The sequence below is a fragment of the Macrobrachium rosenbergii genome, chromosome 49 (genome assembly GCF_040412425.1).
Source record: "Macrobrachium rosenbergii isolate ZJJX-2024 chromosome 49, ASM4041242v1, whole genome shotgun sequence".
Taxonomy (NCBI): domain Eukaryota; kingdom Metazoa; phylum Arthropoda; class Malacostraca; order Decapoda; family Palaemonidae; genus Macrobrachium; species Macrobrachium rosenbergii.
The window spans coordinates 25,122,022-25,134,621 of record NC_089789.1 but is presented as its reverse complement, the minus strand read 5'-3'; the positions used below and the strand labels follow the sequence as shown (position 1 = coordinate 25,134,621).

The 12,600-nt window shown below is 34.5% G+C and overlaps 1 protein-coding gene across 1 annotated transcript in view; it reads left to right on the top strand.

The window, feature by feature from the left end:
- Nucleotides 1-12,600, top strand: part of LOC136832182 (brefeldin A-inhibited guanine nucleotide-exchange protein 3) — a 101,056-nt gene that overhangs the window by 16,328 nt on the left and 72,128 nt on the right. Inside the window, exons 4-6 of the mRNA XM_067092943.1 lie at nucleotides 480-611; nucleotides 4,494-4,659; nucleotides 5,625-5,802. The gene's annotated coding sequence lies outside the window, so the exon portion shown is untranslated. The remainder of the gene's footprint in view (nucleotides 1-479; nucleotides 612-4,493; nucleotides 4,660-5,624; nucleotides 5,803-12,600) is intronic.

The following is a 12,600-nucleotide window of genomic DNA, read 5'->3' as shown; positions in this document are numbered from 1 at the left end:
AGTGAACATTTCTTAGTTACTTGCAAGACTTGTCCTTCTACTACATCATGTTCTTTGCTTCCCTTTTCTCCATGTTTGTTTTGAAAGGCATCAAAAATATCATGTTTATTTTGCAGTCCTGAGCATCACTTTTACTTCCATTTTTTACAATCCTTATTTACCACTTGAGTTCACCCCAACCTCTCCCATAGCTTCCAAGTGACCACCATAAATCAGAAAAAATTTTAGTAATTTTTCTGATTTATAATAGAATTGTGGTACTTTAGTTTACTTTTATCCCCAGTAAAAATATAATTTTATTTTAAAAAAACTTGTTTTAAACTAGAAATGTATTTTTAAAACAAATTTTTAATTGCAGATTTAGGAGATATTTTATAAAAAAAAAAAAAACCAAAGGATTTAGGCCTCTTGGTTTTTAAGAAATATGAAGGAAGAAAGGCCATAGTGGCTCTTATAAAGATTTGCTTTCAATTTTTCAGTTACTTCGAGATACTCAGTTTCATAGTGGATATGAAGAAGACGATGAAACAACCTGGTTGCCATGTCAGCTTCTTGCTTCTATTCAGAGTCTGCCCCTTCATCCAGAAGATGTCCAGGTGGAGCTCCTAAAGGTATGATGTTAATATTTGTAATTTATGGAAAGGAAAGGAAATTTTAGCTTTACAGTATAGTTGTCTTTAAGCAAGTACAGAATGATTTATGAATCACTTTTATTAATGTAAGGGTGCCAGAGGGTTTTTTTTTTACTTATGGCAAGGGTGTAGCTAGAGATTTGGGAGTTAGGGGCCTTGGCACTTTGAATTGCCCATTCCGTTTTTTACAAGTATGTACAGCACCAGTAAATTTTTATGTGTGAACTTCAATATGTAATTACTGTTTGAAAATACAGTTCTGTTCATTTCCTCACGTCACTAAAACAGGCAAAATCATATCATACAACTAGTGATAAACCAAATTATACACAACAAAGAAACAAAAGTTAATTCTCTCTATATATTGCCTCCTGTCTTGCTATTTTTTTAGCCGCTAAATCAAGTAGTATCAAGCTAGTAATATAATTCCATCCTGTAAATCTGGACAACCAATCTACAAAATATTTTTTGGAGGTAATTAGAACTTGAAAATTTAATGTCATTTCCCATTGTCCTTTATATCATAAAGGTTTGCCTTAAATAGTTTACTTACTTAATTCTAAAATCCCAGTTGGTATATACTGAACTGTAGTTATTCCTGACTAAGTGTGAAAAATGATTTTTTCACACTTTAAAGCTGCAATCTAAATTTTAGAAAATTTAGATTGCAGCTTTAATTTTTTAAGTAAGCAGAAAATCACAACATAAAAGTATGTGAAGTGTAATTTTGGTTGTTTTGTATGAAAATATATCTGTGACCTTGTAATAGATCTAGTCTCACTCATTGAGATCAAGTGACAAGCCAGTTAAGGCTCCCTACGTGTTAAAATTGTCGAGATATACTGACAAAAATGGGGAAGAAGAAAATAAGGTTTATGATTCTTTACATGCATGTGATTACTGAGATTTTGTATGCAGTACTACGTATTATAGTAAAGTATTAAGAAATAGTTTATAGAGACCAGTGAGTCATAATCTACAAGTCTTATTTGAAGGATTTTTGTAATTAAAGGAAAAGTGAAAATTGCAGCAAGTTCGGGATAAAAAAGTGAAGGTGGTGGGAAGAGACCAGAAGAACAAAGTCAGCCAAAGATAATGTCAAAGAGAACGTTTAGTAATGTCTACAGTATTGCATGCAAGACAAACAAAGTGGTATCACTTAAAGGGGATCCTTTATTTACCTTCAGATAAAACTAGAAATTACTGAAAATAGCTTGAGAATGACAATGATAATTTACAATAAGCTCTGGAAAAATATGCCAAGGAAACATCTACATTTATTGTGGGCCCTAACATCTCAATTTCCTTGACTTTGTAAAATATCAGTAAACTTTTTTGTGTTTTATGTTTTATGCAATTTTATCTTTGCAGTGCTTTGAGATGTACATACTTTTTTAAATCCAGAATGTTAGTAATCTTATTGTAAAAAAGATATGTGTACTGTATTTTCATGTCTACTATAATTTTAAAGTTTTAGTAGGAGCAGAAATTCCTGTATATATAAAGCAGTAGATTGCATTTTAATAATAATAATAATAATAATAATAATAATAATAATAATAATAATAATAATAAAAGTAAAATGTAAATGTATACTGAACACATATTTTTGCATATACTGTAGTATTGATAGTTTTAGAAAGTGTTGTGTAAACATATGTAGATAGATATCAGTGCAAAGAAGATTAAAAGGATCAAGAGAGTTCAGCCAGTTGGCATTTCCTTTTTAAAAATGCTAAATGTCAAGGGGAGAGTGAATAGTAAGCGTGTACAAAATATTTATTACAAAGGGTTGAGATACATTAGAAAATTATTGTAAAATTACACTTATTCATGTTTAAATTTAGATTTTAATCTGTTATTGATGTGTGTATGAATACATTTTCACAATTTAAATCAATATCCCTGGTTTTACCTGTACTCCATAAACAAATCCACTATTATGGTGAAGAATACAGTACCCTGCATAAAAAACTATTGTACAATTTGCAAAAATGGTAAGAAGTTTATTATTTTATTAAGGGATAAAATACACATACGTACTGTACATACATACATACATACATATAGTACAAAGATTTTAGTAGTATCACATTTAGAATTTGAAGACCAGAATTTTCTTCCAATTACACACACTGTCTCCTCCTCTTATGTGCCTTTGTGGAAGAACTAAGGGTGAAATGATTGTTACTTAATACTGTATTAAAGAATTCTCTAAATCTGCCGCTAAAATTATAGGTTGGTAACAGTAAACCATTCCTACAGGCATAAGAATAAATTGATTGAGAGTAACAGTGAATAATTTCTCCTAAGCTTCCTTTAATGCTTTCCCACCAACAGTTCTTTCTTTCCATATACTCTTTGACAATCATTCATTCCTCATTTTGTGTTAAGTTTGTTAGATGGCTGTTATTTTTGTGCAAAAACAGAGAGACACATCTATGCAAGCATGTACAAGTTACAGAATATCTAAATGTACTTGTACAATACTCTAGTCATTTGCATACATCCACATACTGTTTGCATGCTTGCTGTTTTTTTTTTCTCTATGGAAGATATACTGAGAAAATAAAGAATATTGACATACTACATAAGAGTTTGTAGCTTGTGACACGAAAGCAACCAACACTATTTGTTTTATTGATTTTACTTTTATGTTAAAAGAATTTCCAATCACTTGATGATATATATTATACAAAACAAAAACAAAACTAAACAAATAGTAATGGTAAAGAAAAAACACACACTAAATCACTTACTGACAAATTGACTAGATAGATAGACAATTACAGACTAAAACATATCTTGCAAACATACCTGGAAATTCACCAGTACTGTACACAATGATATTTAAGGATTCTACAGTATATTTTTACTTGAATACATTGTAGAAGATGATTTTGGTGCAGCATGTCACTTTCTAATTTAGAGTTTCTGACAGGTATTTTAATTGCCTTAATTACATCATATATCAGTCACTTATCCCAGGCATTCATGAGTTTCTCTTCCAAGTGCATTTTAACTATCGCTTGAAAGACTGGATGACCAGGTGGCAAAAAAAATTATATTCGTTGATGAATTCATTTTGTGTTTTCATTTCTTTCATTTAGGTATTGATATCATAATTTTTTTCTCCTTTGCAAGCACAAAATTGATTTCATTATATACATTTGTTACCTATAGTAGACATCAGGTTTTTGCTCTATCAATAAAAATACCATGTACAGTATACTGTACTGTAATTAAACTACTCAATCCATAATATACAATATACTGTACACTCATAGAAAGAAAATGACCAGAGAAAAAACAATATAAATAATGAGACAAAAAAAACATTAGAATTCATTCCAAATACTATATGTTAATAAGCATATTCTCAAGGATGTCCTTAGAGGTGTTTGCTTCAAAAAAAAAAAAAAGAAATTATGAAGTGATTAAATACAAATTAGATATTGAGCCACAACAAAGTCAAATACTTGTATGTCAGAGCTCTGGAAACTCTGGTATCAGTGTTGAGTTTGCCTCTGTGATTGGGAACTTTTTGGAATCACAAGGATGATTGTTTTTACTACACTTGCTGTGCCTTGCTGAATTAATCCCTGATCCCCAAGATGTATATTTTAAACCATATTTTGTGGTGTGGTGACATAAGAATACTCAGCTTCTGTAAACAGATGGAAGCAAAACATCATTAAGAGCTTTTTATTATATCTGTCATATTAATCAGCCATGAAAACAATGTAGTTTCCATTGCACGTCTGCTGTTGATTCACAAAAATCAGTATTTACTTTATTATGACAGACATGGTAAGAGAATGATAATATTATTCTTTATACTAACTGTCAGTGATTTTCCAGGTCTTGTTAACCATGAGTTGCATCACTGGCATGACATTATCAGGTCAGATTGTGACACAAGTGGTTGGTGTTTGTGGTCTAGCGTATGGTAGGGGTGGAACTGCTCTACGAACAGCAGCACAGTCTGCTGCTTCTCAGGCTATTGCACATTTTGTTAAACAGCTAAGTAAGTGTATTTTTTTATTTTAATTTTGAAATTTAAATATAATAGGCACATGGGCAATAACATACCTCTGCCACCTATCTTGACACGAAAACTTGTTTGGCTGCAGTAAAGTAGGATAAGTTGGATGTGGAACACAGACCACTAATATAGAAGCTAGTAGTGATATGGTTGACATCACTGGAAGTCCAATAAACTGCTACTTGGAAATCCAGAAAGGTTCCTGAAAAAATCCTCAATAGACTTATACAGTATTAAGTTCTGGCGACAGACAAATTAACATGTAAACGAGCTAGGGTTGGAAGGGTTGTATTTTGTTCATGAAGAGACACCCTTTGAAATGGATATTTCTACAGTCACTTGTTATATCATTGTAGGATTATAAAGAGTAACTTTTGGATTATAGTTTGCTCCTTGTAGATATAATTGCTGCAATTTTATTAAAAGATTTTTAACTAAACTTAATTATCCAATTTTGGTTTGCTTTTGATTGTTTTATTATTAGAAGCATCCATTTAAATATTATTTTAAATATAGTAGTACTGCACTGTTAATTACAGTGTTTAATTTTTATTAAGCTAATTTTGGTATACTCAGTTCACCGTTACTAAAAATACAAAGAGAAAATTAAAAACTTAATTTGGTAAGACTGACTAGTCTAAAATCAGGCCTCTTCACTTATTTAATATCTAAATGGGGTGCAGTCAGGCTTACATAGCTGTAGACAATAGTCACCTATTACATTTTTGCAATATTCAAACAAGTGTAATGTACATTAGCTTAAATTTAGGCATTTTTACTGTACCATCTGGTTTTTGAAATATCTAAATACACCTTGTCTGAATTTGCTTAACTACTGAAAGGATCGTGGTAAATGTTATTAGTTGTATGTCTACCATTACAACACAACTAAGCTTTAAATTTCCAGATTATAAGAGTAGAAAATGCTAACAAAACATTATTTCCAGATGAAGAAAGTCAAGAACAAGAGAAGCTGTTGGGTGAAAAGGGTAACAGATGTAAAGAGGACAACGGTAATGATAACGAGGAGAATGATTATGAGGATCAAGAATACATAGCTCCTGCGTATGATGAAATAGTCCCGGTCATAAATTTGATTTCAGATAAACTTACAGATGCTAACAGGTGAGGGTTTAGTGCAATGTACTGTATTGTATTACAATAATGGCTCCAGTTTTGTTGTTTTGAATGTTGGAATTTTTGATGGTATGGTAGTTTTTTGTTAAAGAAAAAAAATTTTAAAAAGTTACCAACCATCAGTGTAGCTACAAATTACTTATTTTAAAATTTACAGGTGCATGCTCATGTTTATTTGCTAAAATATTTTTTGCTGAAAGCTAACATGGCAAGTCTAATTAAAATACCACATATAACAGTTTTGACATAGGAAAAACCTATCTTTGGTACCCGCTGTTTGTCCTCATGGTCCCCCCAGGGCTCCATAAGACAGACCAAGCAAGTACAAAGAATTTTCTTATAGCTGGTCTAGGTGAGAATAGTGCTTGTTGGCACAGTGGTAAAATATTAAGGTGTCAGAACAGGAGGGCTCGATCTTCTGTCGTACAATGATTACCTGGGCTTTACGTCTTACTCACACAGATGTGACAACTACATAAGTCGGCGGCCATCTTCATTACACGCCAGGTCTGTGCAAGATAAACGTTCACCCCAGTTCTATGCCTTTTTGTCAGGGAAAGTGGATGGGTTTGAGGACTCACAGTGGCTAAAAACTATCATTTTCCTATGTCAAAACCTGTTTTTTGATAGTGTAGCTGCTGTTTATCCTCAAAAGCACTTACAAAAGAAATTGACTGGTGACGAAATGGCTACAAAAGAAATTGTCAGGTGACGAAATGGCTTAGCTCCTAATAAATAACTCCCAACAACCCAAATTAATTTTTGGTTCGAGGTAAAGTCACAGATTATTAACCAATTTCTTTATTACAGATACCCATATGGTTTGGCAATAAAGAACAGGAAGCGATACACTAACCAATACTGTACAGGCAGTCCCCAGTTATCTGCCAGGGTTCCATTCTGAGGGTGTGATGATAACCGAAAATTGCTGCTAACAGAAAATTGGCGATTTCCAGCGCTTCTTCAGTGATTTTCGGGGGTTTATTGGCGCTGAAAAGCACCAATTTTTGGTTATCATTGTCTCTGTTAGGCATGTATTGGCGCCGATAAGCGGAAATCGCCGATTTTCGTCACTAGACAAGCCCCATAAAACCGGATCGCTGTCAACTGAACCCTCCGCTAACTGGAGACTGCCTGTATATGTATTATTCTTTGTGGTTCAAAGGTGGCTTACCTAATTATGTAGGGCCTGGCTGCGGGATTATTGCACCTTCTCCAGCCATATCTCAGTATGACCACCACTCTCATGGCAATAGTGTTTCTGGAATTTTTTATTCCTGAAGGTAAAGTCATAGGTTATCAACAGTTTTCTTTATTCTGGATACCCATTTGAGTTTGGCAATAAAGAACAGGAGACACAAACCCATAAATGTGGTTCTACTGTGACTTATCTAATTATGTTGGATCTGGCTGCGGGATTATTGTGCCATCACCAGTTCAGGAATACTGTACTGTCTCTAATAACCACTCTGTACACACAAAGACTTATTTGAAGGAAACATTCCGAAGAAAGTTTACGATGTATTCACTTTTTGGATGTCATGTGACTTAGGAAAGGAGTGAATGTCTACCTTTTTAATGAGGGCCACCAAAATAATTCTCAGCCCATGTAGAGAGAGTGGTTTGTTTGTACTAAGGTGTAGGAAAAATAGGACCTTCTGGGATGTTTGTCGTGACATCAAGGTAAACCTTAAGTGCTTGAACCTCTCAAAATATTTTATATGAAATACTGAGTTTCTTTATCAGAGAAGGGGATTTTCCAATTAAAAAGGAATGATAGGCCAGGAGACAAAGCATATGATAACTAGGTGTATGATTGGTGAAATGTTGACCTTGTCTAAGAGAACCCAGTATGGTAATCCGAGCTCCTGATGCCAAAGCAATCAAGAAGACTGCATTTTGCCGCATATGAGTTGTTGTTGTATTGGGCCCATGAATTGAAGGAATGAAGAATTAACAATTTCTATATTACAGTAAATTCCAAACCATAAGGTGGTGCTGCCTTGTATGCCATGATTGTTGAAATAGCAAGGCACTTGATCTCAAAAGATAAAATGCAAACTGCTTTAACAGACTTCAACTGGGCCCTCAGTGTGGAGGTAATCTAACCACATTTCCCATACGGACTGGTATGTGGTCCATAGTTTTGCACTAGGTACCTAGCAATGTTGGGCAAATAGTTTTCACCGTAGACTAGATTTAAAACTCCATGTGACAGTCATGGCTCAAAAAAGACGATGCATAGACGCCTTCCCCTGCTGCTTTCTGGGATAGAACAACAGAGAGCAATAGAATCTGTTCTTTTGCCTGTTGTTGAAGAAATAAGGAATTAATGACCATTTGGCTAATTTAGGGCTACTAGGCAAGGGGTTACTTTTGAAAGCTAGTACAGTAGATTGTTCAAAGCTTTCGAAATCTGGGACAATGAAGGAAAAAGGTACTATATGTATTGTCCTACATTTGTTCCGGTCTTGTAGCAGTGTACCATGTGCTATTGCCAGAATGTCCAGGTTCAGAGACACACACACTGGAAGTTGATGGTTCTCACATGTGGCAAACAGGTCCACTTCTGGATTATGGAAACATGTTAGCAATTACTGACTTGAGAGGAGCTCAGCATAAGCCTAACCTCTTTACATAAGACATTGCAGTTATATTGTCTAGGACCAACAAAATGTGATTTCCTTTTGGAGGTTTCAATTTTCTGAGATGGAAAGACAGTCAGTAGCCCCAGGAAGCTGGTATGACACACCCCCCGAGCAGGTGACCATCTTCCCCCTAACTGACATCTTCCCAATGGCCTTCCCAACCTGTTGAGGAGGCATCCTTGTGTATTATCGCTTGTACAAGTGGTGGAGTTAGGTCAGCCTGCTTGCCAGAGACCCCTTCCAGGTCTGCAGACAGTATCTTCCCAATCTCAGATGAAGGTGATCACAAAGATTTTTCCTGTCATGTGAGAGCCAGACTCTGTTAAATCTTTCTTGTGTTTCACAGTCCAGTAACTCTTTTACATCTTCCACTTCACACTCTAATTCTAAATTTTTTTGCTTTTGTCTCTAGTTACACTGAGCTCTTCCTTGCTCTCAAATCCTACAAATGAGGTAAGAAAATGTTTCAGACATTTTTTCCAAATGCTTTTCATGCACCTCACTGTCACTTCTTCTCAGGCAGTTGCAATGTTCTTGATACCTTGTAAAATATTGTAATTCTTCCAGAAATTGTAAAATGATACGTGGACATGGCTGGGAAACCTTCCTGTGCAATTACACTGGAACCCTGTGCTTCAGTACTGAGCAAAGGGAAATTCACTAGAAATTTACTGTATATTTCCACGTATACAACGACCTTTAAATCATAAAATTCACCCCTAAAAATTGGGTGTCGTCTTATACTACCATTCTAAAAATCAAACCTTGAATTCTAAAGTGATGTTTATCGGTAGGCTAGAATCAGCATCGGTGCGATAACCACCGACATACATGAGAAGATTCATATTATGAAATAAAGTGATAATAAAGGTAATAAAACCATTTTTACCTTATATATTATTGGCATATCTTCATAATAAATAGTCTTTTCAAGGAATAATTCCATATCAGTGAAATCAACTTTTATCTGTGCGAGATCTATGTGAGGCCAGCAAGCTGACGATTTGCAAATATCAAGTTATGGTTGCGGTTGTGCTTACAGCAACCTTTATATTTTGGTAACGTAGTGTAATTACGGTAGTAATAACATTTAGGATAACATAATATTCATTTTTCATTAAAAATTCAGGCTGTTTGTAACTGTTTAGAACAATTCAGTGATACGAATGATAATTATGTATGATAATTATCATACTTTACCATATTGTTGTGAGGGGTGTCTTATGATTGGTGATGAATCGTAAACAAAACAATGGTTTCCCTTTTAGGCAACGTGCGTAGGAAAAACATGGCTACATTTTAAGATTAAGCAACATATCCCAAGACCAAGGAGTTGTTTTTATAATCAAGAATAAGATTATATCTTAGGATCTTGTAGGCAGAAGATAAAAGGCAAGCCTGCCACATGTATTAAGTGTAATGAACCAGAGCATGATGTATCTTATAAAGAACCAAAATGTATACATTGGGATAATCATCTACCCTCTTCAACAGTTGTGATGTGTACATCATGGAAAAATAAATGCAGACATTAAAGGTAACTGAATGCATTGAGTATTGAGCCAGTATGTTAAACCAAGAATATCCTTTTTTAGTATTGCTGCTAACTGAAGAAGAAATGTAAATGCTACCAGAGGTGCTTCCTTTTGTAACATACAGGAAACATCAGTGGTGATCTGTACTCCTGCTTCTTTGGAGGCTGCACCTGTAGTTTCTGGCATTCTTTCCACTTTGGAGGCTGCACCAGTTGTCTTTGGTGATCCTGCCAAATATGCCTGGAACTATCGCCTCTTTGGAGCCTGCACCAGGTATACCTGATGTGTCCGCCTCTTTGGAGGCTGCACCAGCTCTAGCTGGCATTTCTGCATCTTTGGAGGTTGCATCAGCCGTATCTGGTGCTTCTATCTCTCTGGAGCCTGCACCAGCTGTGGCTGGTGCTCCTGACAATTCAGAGGATGTGCCAGTTGTGCCGAACACTTCCACCTCTTCTCAGCCAGCACCAGTTATGTCATGTGCTCCTGAGCTTTAAATTTCCTTAACAGATGCAATCAAAGGTGCCCAACACCCTTGATACTGGGGAAGCTGTGCCCTCTGTGGCAGGTTCCTCCATGGAAACAGCACCATCGTCAACCTTTAAATGGAAGGCAATCTTAAATAATCAGTTTCCTTCTGGAGAAAAGCAGGAGCAAGCCAGTAAAGTAAAAGCACTTAAAAAAGGCTCTAGTTCACCCACCTCAGAATCTAAGTAAAATTCACTCATATTTTCCAATGGAACTGTCAGGAATTAAGAGCTAAATGGAAAGAAATAAAGTTGCCCAAATCAGAATGTCTCCTGTATGTATAGCTTTGCAGGAGATTGTAATTGGTTATAATATGTGTCTGAGCCCACGAGAGTATACAGTCTAACATTCCCTGTACAACATAAATATAGGAAGCCATGGGGGTATAGTTTTATATATTCATAATGAAACCCCACAAAATCTTATTAACCCTTAAACGCCGAGCCTCTATTTACAAAAACGTCTCCTGTATGCCGGCGGCGTTCGGTGAGCTAGCACCGAAGCGGAAAAAAAGTTTTTTTCAAAAAATCACAGCACGCTTAGTTTTTAAGATTAAGAGTTAAATTTTGGCTCCTTTTTTTGTCATTGCCTGAAGTTTAGTATGCAACCATCAGAAATACAAAAAAATATCATTATCATATATAAATATTGGAATATATGACAGCGAAAAAAAAAACTCTTATATAATTGTATACAAATCTCGCTGTAAGCACAACGGTTAAAGCTAATGGGTTAATTTTTTTAGTTGTATTGTACACTAAATTGCGATGATTTCGGTATATAACAAATTGTAAAACGATCAAAGCAAGAGAGAGAAAATATTATCACAAAATGATGCATGAATTTGTAACGAGCGGACGTAAAAAAATGTTTTTAAAAATTCACCATAAATCAAAATATTGTGCTAGAGACTTCGTTTGTTTGTTGAAAAATGAAGCTAATTGATGGAATATTACTAGACTGTAAGTGTTTTAGCTTACAATTGCAGTTTTCAACCATTTCGGTCGAGTTAAAGTTGACCGAAAGTTGAATTTTTATATTTATCATGATTTATATGAAAATATTTCAAAACTGATAAAAGCTACAACCATGAGTTATTTTCTGTTGTATTGTACATGAAATTGCGCACATTTTCATATATAAAATTTTATGTAACGACTAATATAAAACGGTGCAAATATTACGACAACGAGACGAAAGAATTTCTGAGATGTTGGCCGAATTACAGCGCAGAGACGTAAGGAAAATGTTTTTCAAAAATTCACCATAAATCGAAATATTGTGCTAGAGACTTCCAATTTATTGCAAAATGAAGGTAAATGATTGAATATTACTAGAATGTAAGAGTTTTAGCTTACAATTGCGTTTTTTGACCATTTCGGTCGAGTTAAAGTTGACAAAGGTTGAAATTTTGGCAGTTATCGTGATTTATGTGAAAATATTTCAAAACTGATAAAAACTACAACCATGAGCTATCTTCTGTTGTATTCTACATGAAATTGCGCACATTTTCATATATAAAAGTTTATGTAACAACTAATGTAAAACGATGCAAACATTACGACAACATGATGAAAGAATTTCTGAGATGTTTGGCGAGTTACAGCAGCGTAGACGTAAGGAAAAAGTTTTTTTTCAGAAATTCACCATAAATCGAAATATTGTGCTAGAGACTTCCAGTTTGTTGCAAAATGAAGGTACATGATTGAATATTACTGGAATGTAAGAGTTTTAGCTTATAATTGCGTTTGACCATTTACCATTCGAGTTAAAGTTGACCAAAGCTTGAAATTTTGGCAGTTATCGTGATTTATATGAAAATATTTCAAAACTGATAAAAGCTACAACCATGAGTTATTTTCTGTTGTATTCTACATGAAATTGCGCACATTTCCATATATAAAACTTTATGTAACGACTAATATAAAACAGTGCAAACATTACGACAACGTGATTTAAAGAATTTCTGCGCGGACGTAAGGAAAAAGTTTTTTCAAAAAATTCACCATAAATCAAAATATTGTGCTAGAGACTTCCAATTGGTTGCAAAATGAAGGTAAATGATTGAATATTACTAG